The following is an 11131-nucleotide window of genomic DNA, read 5'->3' on the forward strand; positions in this document are numbered from 1 at the left end:
TACAACAGATTTTTGCATATTGATTTTATATCCTGTAACCTTGAAGGACTCATCATGAACTCTAGTAATTTTATGTGTGTAAAATTTTTGGAGTTTTTTATGTATAAGATGATGTCATCTGCCAAAAATAGTTTTACTTCTTCCTTTCCAATCTGGATGTATTTTGCTTTGTTTTCATGTCTAACTAGCAAGTAATTGCTATACAGTGTTGACTAGAATAGGTGAAAGTGGAACTCTTAGTCTTTTTCCTGGTCTTAAGGGAAAGGATTCAGTCTTTCAACACTACCTGTGGGTTTTCATAGATGCTCTTCATGAAACTGAGGAAGTTCCCTTCTATCCCTTGCTTGTTGGGTATTTTTCTCATGAAAATATATTGGACTTGATTGACTTTTTCTACATCTCTTGAGATGATCATATGTGGAATTTTTTGCCCTATACAACTATTGCTATGATCTATTACAGTCATTAAGCTGAACCAATCTTATATTCCTGGGCTGAATCTCACTTGTTCATGCTATGTCATCCATAGTTCATGAATTCTGCTTGCTAATATTTTGTTGAGGATTTTTGCATCTGTATTGGGTTTCCCTAGTGGCTCAGTGGGAAGAAGCTGACTGCCAATGCAGGAGACCTAGGTTCAATTCCTGGGTTGGGAAGATCCCTTGGAGAAGGAAATGGCAACCCACTCCAGTATTCTTGCCTGGAAAATTCCATGTAGAGAGGAGCCTGGTGGGCTACAGTCCATGGGGTCACAAAGAGTCGGACACGGTTCAGTGACTGAGCATGCACACACCTGAATTAAATGAGATATATTTACATATTTATGTTGTCTCACAGTTTTCTTTCTTATGGTTTCTTTGTCTGGCTTTGATATCAGAATACTACCAGCCTCATAGAAGGACTCTGGTTTTGATTTTAGTTTTATTATTCACTATGATTGAACTTGAGGCAATGTCTCAATAACTTAAAGATTTGGATTCCTCATTTCTAGACTAATAATAATTTTATGCATACAAATTATTGTGAAGGCTAAGTGAGATTATTATGTGTGCTTTATAAACTGTCACTCACAGTATTTATATCACAAGTGTTGGCACTGGTGGGTGTTAAGAATAAAACAACAATCTTGGTTGGGTAGAAATAGAAACATGTTCAGTTCAGTTTAGTTCAGTCCCTCAGTCATGTCCGACTCTTTGTGACCCCATGAACTGCAGCACGCCAGACTTCCCTGTCCATCACCAACTCCCAGAGCTTGCTCAAACTCATGGGCATCAGGCCAGTGATGCCATCCAATCATCTCATCCTCTGTCATTCCCTTCTCCTGCCTTCAATTTTTCCCAGCATCAGGGTCTTTTCCAATGAGTCAGTTCTTCGCATCAGGTGGCCAAAGTATTGGAGCTTCAGCTTCGGCATCAGTCCTTCCAATGAGTATTCAGGACTGATTTCATTTGGAGTTGACTGGTTTGAGCTCCTTGCAGTCCAAGGGACTCTCAAGAACCTTCTCCAACACCACAGTTCAAAAGGATCAATTCTTCAGCTCAGCTTCCTTTATGGTCCAACTCTCACATCCATACATGACTACTGAAAAAACTATAGCTTTGACTAGATTGATCTTAGTTGGCAAAGTAATGTCTTTTTAATATGCTGTCTAGGTTGGTCATAGCTTTTCTCCCAAGGAGCAAGCATCTTTTAATTTCATGGCTGTAGTCACCATCTGCAGTGATTTTGGAGTCCAAGTAAATAAAATCTCTCACTGTTTCCATCATTTCCCCATCTATTTGCCATGAAGTCATGGGACTGGATGCCATGATCTTAGTTTTCTGAATGTTCAGGTTTTTTTAAATTTTTTTCTTCATTTATTTTTATTAATTGGAGGCTAATTACTTTACAATATTGTAGTGGGTTTTGTCATACATTTCCATGAATCAGCCATGGATTTACATGTATTCCCCATCCCGATCCCCCCTCCCACCTCCCTCTCTACCCGATCCCTCTGTTTTAAGCAAACTTTTTCACTCTCCTCTTTCTCAGTTTTCTGCCATAAGGGTGGTGTCATTTGCTTATCTTAGGTTATTGACATTTCTCCTGGCAATCTTGATTCCAGTTTGTGCTTCATCCAGCCTGTGAAATAATAATATGTGTTAATTGTTATTAAATAATAATACATTATTATTTCACATGATGTACTCTGCGTATAAGTTAAATAAGCAGGGTGACAATATACAGCCTTGAAGTACTTCTTGTCCAATTTGGAACCAGTCTGTTCTTTGTCTGGTTCTAATTGCTGCTTCTTGACCTGCATACAGATTTCTCAGGAGGCAAGTAAGGTGGTCTAATATTTCTATCTCTTTAAGAATTTTCCACCGTTTGTTGTGATCCACACAGTCAAAGGCTTTGGCATAGTTAATAAAGCAGAAATGGATGTTTTTTCCTGGAACTCTCTTGCTTTTTCGATGATCCAACAGATGTTGTCAATTTGATCTCTGGTTCCTCTGCCTTTTCTAAATCCAGCTTGAACATATGGAAGTTCACGGTTCACATGCTGTTGAAGCCTGGCTTGGAGAATTTTGAGAAATGTCTGAACCTTTAACTAAAATTGTGTGTGCATGTTGTGCTTAGTCGCTTCAGTCGCGTCTGACTCTTTGCGATCCTACAGTCTATCACCTGCCAGGCTCCTCTGTCCTTGGAATTTTCCTGCAAGAATCCTGGAGTGGGTTGCAAGCCCTACTCCAGGGGATCTTCCCAACCCAGAGATCGAACCCATGTCTTCTGTGTCCCCTGCATCACAGGTGGATTCTTTACTGCTGAGATACTGGGGAAGCTCTCTAACTAAAATTACGATACTTTGTCACTCTTGGACGTTATTACAGCTTGTATAAAATGAGTCACCATCATTCTAGCTGTATTGAAATAGCTACATTAATAATAGTCATAATATAACTATAATCATATAACAATAAAATATGTTATCACTACTGTATATGCATTGAGTGCACATTGCCCCAAGCACTTGACATGAATTGATTTATTTCATCCTCACAATGCCATGATGAAGGTACTGTTACCTTTCTTCATATTCTAAGTCAGAATTATACCTGAGGTTTGGATAAATTGTTCAGTGTCACATAGCTCAGAAGTTACAGATAATCAGTAAAATTTGTGACATTGTAATATTTGTTATCTGAGTTATTTGAGTCATTTTTCACTCTCATTCAAGATTTGTTCTCACATTTTTCTAAATAACATTAAACAATTTTTACTCAAATATTTTTTCAAAACTATATATTAATACATTTCTGAAGTAGACAATGGATTTAAATAAAATAAGAGTGACTCAGTCTAATTCTTTCTATCACCTTGAAAACTAACTTCTTTACAAACTTTTTTCTCTAATGCTGGAATAAATTAACATGCTTATTGAAAACATCTAACCACAACTCTCACATATCTCTGCAATGAATAGCTTTTAGTCCTTGGCAATTCAGACAAGTGTTTTCTGAAATAAAACACTACACATTTATAGAAAACATTGAATGGTTGAATATCTTCTAAAGACAACAAGATAGCTGTTATCTTATTTTTTTAGATGTCTAGTAATGATGTGAATTGGGGTTGATTTAAACTTCCTTGATTGGTTTTTGTGCTAACACATACATTATATTTAACACATAATTATATTTAAATGAAAAATTTGGCAATTACAAAGAAGCTTAGAGTTCTAAAATATTTTTATCCATTGACTCAGTTTGTTATTTCACACAAAAAGTAGGGGAAAGTCTTTGAAATTTAGTGGAAGAAAATCAGAAGCAACCAAACAAATGAAATCATTAAAGCCTGGCAGTAAAATCATGGATTGATTTAATAGGTTTAAACATAGCATTGAATCAGTAATTTCACATAGTGTCAAGAAAATGAGAGGGAGTTGATAATATGTCTTGGGGTGCATCCTGGACACTAAGGCTGATCTGTGGGAGTCATCAAGACAGGTCATCCCCCTTGGTTCCTCTACCAAAGACAGGGTCTTTTGTACCATCTTTTTTAAGAAAGAAAAGGGCCCAGAAAAGAGACATAAAGTTTAGTAAAGAGTCACAACAAAGGTCTGTATAGTCAAGCTATCATTTTTCCAGTGGTCTTTTACAGATGTGAGAGTTGAACCATAAAGAAGGCTGAATGCCAAAGAATTGATGCTCTCGAACTGTGGTGCTGGAGGACTTTTGAGAGTCCCTTGGACAGCATGGAGATCAAACCAATCAATTCTAAAGGAAATCAACCCTGAATATTCATTGGAAGGACTGATGCTAAAACTGAAGCCCCAACATTTTAGCCATCTGATGTGAAGAGCCAACTCACTGGAAAAGATGTTGATGCTGGGAAAGATTGAGGGCAAGAGGAGAAGGGGGCAACAGAGCATAAAATGGTTGGATGGTGTCACCAACTCAATGGACATGAGCTTGAGCAAAATCCGGGAGACAGTGAAGGACAGGGAAGCCTGGCGTACTGCAGTCCATGGGGTCGCAAAGAGTCAGACATAACTGAGGGGCTGAACGACAGCAACAAAAGAGCAACACTGAAGTGTTTTAACCTTATCACATTTTCTAAATAGTATCTAAGGAGAAGTTTCAAGAATCAAGTGCATTTGATACAATTAAGTATTGTAATACAATACAATATGTAAATACAATACAAATACATATGTAAATACAATACAATATGTAAATACAATACAATATGTAAATATGATTAAGTATTGTATTCCAAACAATTTTTTGAAAATAAATATTGAAATTTTATGTCAAATGTAATTAAATGCAGGTTGAGATTCAAGGCAGATAAATTCCCTCCTCTCTTAGAATATATCTTAATTTTATTGAAGTATTTTTGAGTTAATTTCTGTTGTATTGCAAAGTGACTCAGTTATACAGATATACTTTTTTCATATTCTTTTCATTATAGTTTATCATAGGATATTAAATATAGTTCAGTATGCTGTACAATAGGGCTTCCCAGGTGGCACTCAGGTCAGTTCAGTTCAGTCGCTCAGTCTTGTCTGACTCTTTCCAACGACATGAACTGCAGCACACCAGGCTTCCCTGTCCATCACCAACTCCTGGAGCTTGCTCAAACTCATATCCATTGAGTCGGTGATGCCATCCAACATCCTCTGTCGTCCCCGTCTCCTCCCGCCTTCAATCTTTCCCAGCATTAGGGTCTTTTCCAATGAGTCAGTTCTTCACATCAGGTGGCCAAAGTATTGGAGTTTCAGCTTCCACATCAGTCCTTCCAATGAACATTCAGGACTGATTTCCTTTAGGATGGACTGGTTGGATCTCCTTGCAGTCCAAGGGACTCTCAAGAGTCTTCTCCAAAACCACAGTTCAAAAGCATCAATTCTTTGATAATCAGAATAGTTCAACTCTCACATGCATACATGACTACTGGAAAAGCCATAGCCTTGACTAGACGGACCTTTGTTGGCAAAATAATGTCTCTGCTTTTTAATATGTTGTCTAGGTGATCCATCTGCCAATGCATGAGATGGAAGTGTTGCAGATTCAATCCTTGCATTGGGAAGAACCCCTGGAGTAGGAAATGGCACCCCACTCCAGTATTCTTGCCTAGAAAGTTCCATGGGCAGGGGGGCCTTGTTGTTTATCCCTCCTGTACATAATAGTTTGCATCTGCTAATCCCAAACTTCCAATCCTTTTCTACCCCTCCTCCTCTTTGGTCTCCACAAGTCTGTTCTACGAGTCTGTTTCACAGATATGTTGATTCATACCATATTTTAGATTTCAGTAAATTTTTTAAAAGAATGCAAAAAAGTATACTTTAAATCATTTAAATTTATTTTCAACTTCCAGTTATAAAATAAATAAGCCACAGATATGTAATATAAAGCATCTATCAATAACATTATAATGACTTGTATGGGGACCAAGAGCTGTTAGACCTTGGTGATAATTTTATAATGTATGTCAAGTTCATATTACTGTAACAAACTTGAAACTAGCATAATGTTACATGTCAGCTATATTTCAGTAAGCATGAATAAATGAATAAATAAAAAGTAAAACCTCTATTTTTGATAAAAACCCTCAACAACCTAACTATAGAAGGGAACTTCTTTAACTTTGTAAAGGACACACAAATAAATGAATAAATTCTAAAGCTATTACTATAAAAAATTGTTTTAATACATTATTTGTATCCTTACAATTAAAAAATATTTTGGGGGGTTGAGACTGATAGCATAATGTAAAGTACAAATGGTGGCTGGCATGTTTTCTTTGAAATTTGTGTTTAAAGGGTTTATATTTAATTTCTAAGTTATTATTCATTTATGGATGACAGATTTGGCTTTTTCAAGATGTTTTGATGTATCCTCATTTGATCTTTCTTGTACTCATGCTTGATAACAAGAGGAGAACAGAAAGCACATCTAAAATTAATAATAATAGCAATTTCCCCACCTCACTTTCTACCCTCAGTTGGGTCCACTTTCATTTATTGGTAAGATCCTGAAAAAGAGTAGCCTCATCTGCACTATCCCAGAGAAAAGCCCTGCTGTGTAGTATTAAAGCCTGTTGGGTGCCCACACTCGTCTAAATATTTAATGCATTGATGACCTCTTTTGAAATAGAATAACAATTATAAGCAAACAGATTTTGGACTCAGCATTAAAGTGGGCTCCTTTTCCCTACAAAATTCTGTATTTGGTTGAAAGGAAACAAAGCAGAACTTTGGAAGAATTATAAACGTAAGAAATGGCAGGGGGAGAAAAAGATTTTTAAGGTGTATGTGACAGAGAAGTTCTCTTTTCTGTGACATCCTCTGGCTATATTCACACTAGAGTAATCAACTAGGTAATTGCCCTTAGGCTATAAGTATCCATGCAAATATTTTTGAATAAAAGCTCACAACAATAGCTAAGTTTACCATTCAAGGATAAAGTAGGGAAAAAAATTTCTACCAGAAATGTTCATTTTGCTTTCTTATGCTTCAGGGTCTCTGTCTGTGAAACAGCTCTTGAATGCAGTTATCCCTCTAAAGAGGTGGTTCTTAAAATTTAGTGATTCCCAAACACATTTAAGGATGTAATGAGATGCAATGGCTTCTATTCCTTTTAAATTGTTTGTATCATAATTACACACTTCCTGGAACTCATCCTTGGATTTGCAAGTTCAAAACCCCAGCCCTATATAGACTTAGCAATAGGAAGCAGTAGGAAATATGACGTTTTCCTGCCATAAATTAAGGAGTGCCCATAAACTGAAACTGCAGAGGAGGAAGCAATTGGCTTTCTACCACAACCCAGTGTTAGGTTTCCCTAGCAACCATCCTATAAACCACTCTAGCCCCCTGCTTCTGGCATGGTTGTTTCACTAGTTTGATGTAAACATCTGAAGAAGGTGGTGTAGGTGGGGAAAGGTAAGGTTGTCAGTGACTAAGTAACCTGATACAAGAGAAATGGCTTTCCCTTTAATTTCCAGTCAACAGCTGATATTCTGTGTAATAGCTATTTGTGTATACATGGGTATGTGCAGACGTAATATTTTTAGTAAGCCACACTTTATTAGTCAAATTAACATATATTTCCTTGTACATTCACTATGAAAGAGTCACAATATAATATGTATTTTCATCACTTACGTACATTTTTGATGAAATATCATGGATTAATTCATATTCCACAGCTTTACCTAAATATTGATTCATAGTCATGCTACAAATACAACTAATAAATGAAAATAATGGCAATAAATAACTTACATTTTGTGAAGAAAATAAGTGTGCAAAATTGTAAACATATCCTAAATTGGTGTTTTCACCAATTTGCTGCCTATTGTAAACATCTGAAACTCTAAAAAAGTCACAGTATCCAAGCAATATCATATACATATTAAATCAAAATGACTTACAATGAGAGGTACTAATGGGTATTTTCAAAAATTTAATTAGCAAATATTTTATTTAGGACTTCTGTATCTATGTTTATAACTGAAATGGGCCCATTTTTAATTCACTACATTTGGCATATTTCATCATGCAAATTAAGGTGTACAAAGTGTTTAGTTGGTACATTTATATGCTGCAATATGATTGCTGTTGCAGCAATATTTAGGACCTTTATCACATTACATAATTATCCTTTCTTGTTAGTGGTTGGATAATTAATTTTAGTCTCTCAGCAAGTTTGATGATTGTAGTACAATATTGTTGTCTATATTCATTATCCTGTGCATTAAATCTCTATGGCTTATTTGCTTCTTATTGAAAATTTGTAAGTTTAAAAACATCATTCTTAATCCCTCCACCCTCCATCCCCTAGTAACCGCCATCTTATACTCTATCTTTTATGAGTTTGACATGTTTAGATTTCACATATAAGTGATACCATGTGGTGTTTGTCTTTCTCAAGCTGATTTATCTCACTTAGTGAAATGTGCTCAAGGTTCATCTATATTGCCACACATGGCAGAATATCTTAATTTCTTATAACTCAATAATATTCCATTGTGTATATATATATATTTTTTCTGTGATGAACATTTAGGTTGTTTCTATATCTTGGCTATTGTAAATAATGTTGCAATAAGCATGAAATGCATATGTCTTTTCAAAAAACTATATATACCCAAAAACGTAATTGTTGGATCATGTGGTAGACTTATTTTTAGTTTTTAAAGGAATATTCATATTGTTTTCCATAAGGGTTGTACTGGTTCATATTCCCATCAAACATGTGTAAATTTTCCCTTTTCTGTACACCCCCACCAGCACCTGTTGTTTCTTGTCTATTGACAACAGCCATTCTAAGAGGTGTGAGATGTTTCACTGTGGCTTTTACTTGTGTTTTCCTGATGATTTGTGATGTTGAGCATCTTTTCACGTGTCTGATAGTCATTTTGATGTCCTCTTTGGAAAAAATGTCTATTCCACCCATTTTTAAATCAGATTGTTTTTCTGTTGTCATTATTTAATTTGCATCAGCTATTTATATACTTTAGATAAAACCTCTTATCTGATACATGATTAGCAATTTTTTTCTCCCATTCTGTGAGTTTCCTTTTCATTTTGTTGTTTCTTTTGCTGTGCAGAAGCTTTTGAGTTGGATATAGTTTCATTTGTAGATTTTTGCTTTTGTTGTTCAAGCACCAGTAGTTTTTAAAAACCATCTAGTTAATTAATATGCAACACAAATGAGAACCACTGCTCTAAGTCCTCTCTAATCAATGTGTAGTCTTCAGAAAACCAGCATTGAAATCACTTAAGATATTTCTAGAAATAAAGAAACCTGGACCCTACCTCAGACCTACTAGTTTTGAGTGTATATTATAAGCAATATCTCCAGGTGATTCACATGAAATCTGAAATTTGAAAACCACTGACTAAAATTTGAAATATAAATTAAACAAAATTTCTAATCAGAATAATGTACGTAAAAGAGAGTTTGGAAAAAATATTTACATAATAAGTGTGTGTGAGAGTGATCTTAAAGGTAAAATTCATTTTTTTCCCACTAATCTTTACCCTAAACTGATATTCTGATTTTATTATTTAAACATCAGAAAATTTATCTTCAAGATTATTAAAGTTCTTGTCAATAAGGCATCTTTCATTTACCCAAGTCTCAATTAGCATTTTGACCTTGAAATGTCAGTTTTGTTATAAACTTGTACAATGAAAATTAATGTCTATAAGTCTTCTTAGTATAGTAATAAGAATTTTATAACAATATAACTGTTTCCTTTCTATTATGTGAGTAAACTGTTGCTTTTCAATTAACACAATTATCTTTCTTTCAGATTTTATGGGTCCCTAGGTAGATTAACACTGTATATTGTTTCTTAAATTTGAATATATGCCAATTCTATGCAAATCTTATAATTTTTCTCTATTATAAAATAATTTATTTGTTTGGTGATTACTGCTAGTCTACTATGTACAAAAATTTTTTACAAGGGATGTTTTTGCATAGTTAATGTACTACTAATATCATACACTCTTTATTTTGAAACTTAGGTTTGTATAAAGTAAATATCAATAGATCTAAATGGAGAAATAGAAAACAATGCAATCATTTTAAGGTCTGTCAATATCTTACTTTCATCAATGGATATATCATCTGTATACAAAATCAGTAAGGAAACATTTGACTTGAACAACGCATTAAACCAAATAGACTAAACAGGCCTTCCATCAAAAAACATAATACAAATTCTTCTCAAACTTATATGGAATGTATTCAGGATAAGTCATATATTATATCAAAAAACAAGCCCTCAAGAATTTAAGAAGACTGAAATTGTACCAAGCATCTTTTCCAACCACAATGGTATGAAACCAGAAATCAATTACAAGAAAATTGGATAATTCACACATATGTGATGATCAAGTTACTAAACAGCCTGAAGGTCAAAGAAAAAGAGAAATTAAAAAAAAAAAAAACTTGAAGGAAATGAAAATGGAAATACAGCATACCAAAACTTACGAGATGCAGCAAAATTCAGATCTAAGAGGGAATTAATAGCAGTAAATGCCCGCAAATCTGGAAAACTCAGCAGTGGCCACAGGACTCGAAAAGGTCAGTTTTCATTCCAATCCCAAGAAAGGCAATGTCAAAGAATGCTCAAACTACTTCACAATTGCACTCATCTCACATGCTAACAAAGTAATGTTCAAAATTCTCCAAGCCAGGCTTCAATAGTCTGTGAACCATGAACTTCCAGATGCTCAAGCTGTATTTAGAAGAGCCAGAGGAACCAGAGATCAAATTGCCAACATCCACTGGATCATCGAAGAAGCAAGAGTTCCAGGAAAACATCTGCTTCTGCTTTATTGACTATGCCAAAGCCTTTGACTGTGTGGATCACAATAAACTGTGGAAAATTCTTCAAGAGATGGGAATACGAGACCACCTGATCTGCCTCCTGAGAAATCTGTATGCAGGTCAAGAAGCAACAGTTAGAACTGGACATGGAACAATGGACTGGTTCCAAATTGGGAAAGGAGTACATCAAGTCTGTATATTGTCACTCTGCTTATTTAACTTATATGAAGAGTACATCATGCAAAATGCTGGGCTGGATGAAGCACAGGCTGAAATCAAGATTGCTAGGGGAAATATCAATA

The sequence above is a fragment of the Dama dama genome, chromosome 7, assembly GCF_033118175.1.
Source record: "Dama dama isolate Ldn47 chromosome 7, ASM3311817v1, whole genome shotgun sequence".
NCBI classification, from domain to species: Eukaryota; Metazoa; Chordata; class Mammalia; order Artiodactyla; family Cervidae; genus Dama; species Dama dama.